Source organism: Schistocerca nitens, chromosome 2 (assembly GCF_023898315.1).
Source record: "Schistocerca nitens isolate TAMUIC-IGC-003100 chromosome 2, iqSchNite1.1, whole genome shotgun sequence".
Lineage (NCBI taxonomy): Eukaryota > Metazoa > Arthropoda > Insecta > Orthoptera > Acrididae > Schistocerca > Schistocerca nitens.
This window is the reverse complement of record NC_064615.1, coordinates 221,858,428-221,861,919: the sequence shown is the minus strand read 5'-3', so window position 1 is coordinate 221,861,919 and position 3,492 is coordinate 221,858,428. Positions and strand designations below refer to the sequence as shown.

At 42.2% G+C, this 3,492-nt stretch overlaps 1 pseudogene; it reads left to right on the top strand.

Moving 5' to 3' along the window:
• Nucleotides 1-1,600: 1,600 nt before the first annotated feature.
• Nucleotides 1,601-1,718, top strand: LOC126238112 (5S ribosomal RNA; annotated as a pseudogene).
• Nucleotides 1,719-3,492: the final 1,774 nt, after the last annotated feature.

The window sequence follows — 3,492 nt, the reverse complement described above, 5'->3', positions numbered from 1 at the left end:
AAAATTCGTTGTTCTTCCTAAATTATACTGGTTGATATTGTTGCTGTTGTACCTGCTTGATATCTCTTGCGCACTGTATTTTCGTAATTACAGATACTGCACAAAAATACGTAAACACAAAAAACACAACACGTTACCATGCCTAATACGTATATGAAACCCATTGACGTTCAAAACAGCTTCCGGTCAACTCGGGCCGATAAATATAGGTCCTGTATGGTTTTCAAAGGAATCTTATTCCACGCTTCCTGCAAAATAGTGGCAAATTCAGGTAACAGTGACGGGGTAGATAGCGGTCAGCAACTTTTCTCTCCAAAGGAGACCACAGAGGCATAATTATATTGAGGTCTGGTGACTATGATTGCCAGGGAGATGCCGCAATTCATCCTCGTACTCGCAAGACCAGTCGTGGAAGGCGCTATCTGAGTATCGTATGAGAACACAGCATCACCATTGGGGACCATACATTGTACCATGGTATTAATTAGAGAAGGGTCATATCCATTGTTTATTGCATTATATGTTATGGTTTCTATTTCTTGTTGGAGTTCTGTATGTTGAAGTGGAAATTTGTGTGCTCTGTACAGCATTGATTAATAAGCAGTTTTCTTGTGGGAGGAGGGATGTGTTGAGGAGTTTGATATAGTGGTGTCAGTGCTACTAGGTTTTCTGTAAACATTGAAAGCTACCTTTTGGTTCTGTTTTGATATTTTTATGTCAAGAAAAGGTATGGTGTTGTCTTCTTCCTGTTCAAGGGTAAATTGAATATTTTTATGTAGGCTATTGAATTTGTTAAAAAGGTTTGTCACTGGACTGGACCTGATTAGCCAAAATGGGCACGTAATCTTGGCCATTAACCATGTTGCAGAGTTACCACAAGGCCCATGGAATACCATGATATGGCTGCCCAAATCATCAACGAACCCCTGCCACGTTTCACTCTTCGGACGTAAACTCGGCCACCAGTTAGAACCAGTTGCCGCAAGACTCATCCGACAAAATTATGACACTTTCTTCCATTATTCCGTAGTCCAGGTTTTATGACTTCGGCACCATGTTTCCCTGTGATGACCACTTCATCACCAATGAGTGTTTTTGGACTCCAGCTCGTCCTGCAGTTACCTGCTCCTGGAGTTTCCTTCGTGTTACTTTGATGCCGATAGGATTCGCGTGTGCGGCATTCAGTTCCGCAGCGACTTTTGCAGCCGTCGTCCTGTTTCTCATCGCAGTCCTCTTCAATGACGGCATGTCATGATCACTCAACATAGATTTTCATCCGCATTGTGTCCTAGCGGATCGTGTTTCTCCGCTTTCCATGAATGCGGTGCCTCTCGAAACACCGAACACTTCCGTTCCCTTCGTTACGGAAGCACCGACCATTCGAGCACTAACAATTCGACCACGTTGGAATTTAGTTAGCTCCGACAAAATGTACTCATAACTGCACAGAACACTGTGCTGACCACGAGTTCCATTTGCAACCGTTGAGGGCGCAGCACAAGTGCCGTTCGTGGTCAAGCACGACGGCGTAACCTGCAGGCTTGGCCATCATCTGCGTTTATGCGCAAGAACGAATTTATCGCGAAGTTTCCACATTTTTGGCAATGACCTTGCCGCAGTGGATACATCGGTTCTCGTCAGATCACCGAAGTTAAGCGCTGTCGGGCGTGGCCGGCACTTGGATGGATGACCATCCGGGCCGCCATGTGCTGTTGCCATTTTTCGGCGTGCACTCAGTCTCGTGATGCCAATGGAGGAGCTACTCGACGGAATAGTAGCGTCTCCGGTCAAAGAAAACCATCATCACGACCGGGAGAGCGGTGTGCTGACCACACGCCCCTCCTATCCGCATCCTCAGCCGAGGAAGACATGTCGGTCGGATGGTCCCGATGGGCCACTTATGGCCTGAAGACGGAGCGAAAAAAAATTCCACATTTTTGTCCAATTCCTGTATGTCTATTTATGATGTGTTGTTGTGGACGTCAGTCCAAAGAACGGTTTGATGCAGCTCTCCATGCTACTCTATCCTGTGCAAGCCTCTACTGCAAACTATATCCTTCTGGATCTGCTTACTGTGTTCATATCATGGTGTCCCTCTACGATTTGTTTTATTTATTTTATTTACACGTCAAGTTATGTAGCACCAAATTGAGGAGCAAATCCCCAAAGACATGGAACGTGTCAGTACATGAAATTACAAGATAAAAGTAATAACAGATAAAAATAAAATGTTTACGAACCCAAAAAAAGTCAAGCCATAACTTTAAGAAAACGCAATCAACAATATAACATAAGAATTAGCTTAATTTTTCAAGGAACTCCTCAACAAAATAGCAGGAGTGACCCATGAGAGAACTCTTCAGCTTCGATTTGAAACGGCGTGGTTGGCTGCTAAGACTTTTGAATACTAGTGGTAGATTATTGAAAATGGATGCATCAGTGTACTGCACACCTTTCTGCACAAAAGTTAAGGAATGCAGATTGGATTTATGCCGAGTATTAACTAAGTGAAAGTTGCTCACTCTTGAGAATAAGCTGATATTGTTAACAAGAAATGATAGTATGGAATACATATATTGAGAGGCCAATGTCAGAATACCGAAACTACCCAGACTAGAGAACAGGAGTCGACAAGAAGTTCGCAAACTTAAACCACTTATTGCACGAACCGCCCCTTTCTGAGACAAAAATATCCTTTCAGAATGGGAAGAGTTACCCCAAATATAATACATTACGACATAAGTGAATGAAAATAAGCGAAGTAGACTAATATTCGTGTCGAACGATCACTTGCTTCAGATACCATTCGAATAGTAAAAGTGGCAGCATTAAGTCTTTGAACAAGATCCTGAACGTGGGCTTTCCATGACAGTTTACTATCTATCTGAACACCTATAAATTTGAACTGTTCAGTTTCACTAATAATATGCCCACTCTGTGAAATTAAAACATCAGGTTTTGTTGAGTTGTGTGTTAGAAACTGTAAAAACTGAGTCGTACTGTGATTTAGCGTTAATTTATTTTCTACAAGCCATGAACTTGTCATGAACTGCACTATTTGAAACAGTGCCAATGTTGCACACAACATCCTTTACTACCAAGATAGTGTCATCAGCAAACACAAATATTTTTTTCGAGTTACCCGTAGTACCAGAGGGCATATCATTTATATAAATAAGGAACAGGAATGGCCCCAGCACTGACCCCTGGGGCATCCCCCATTTGACTATGTAGTGTTAAAATTTGTGCATCATAGTCTGAAATGCCATTCACCCTTTTACTAACAGGATGTCCATCTAGTAATGAAGAATGAATAAAAATATCATCTATGGCTGTGCCACTTTTCCCCTGTACCCTAGGTGGAAAAAACATAGTCTGCATCAGGTAATACGAATTCAGGAGATCTACCAACATCCTTCTTCTTGCACAACCATACACAAAATTAATATTGAAGTCACCACATATAAGAAATTTCTGGTACTTCCTATAAAG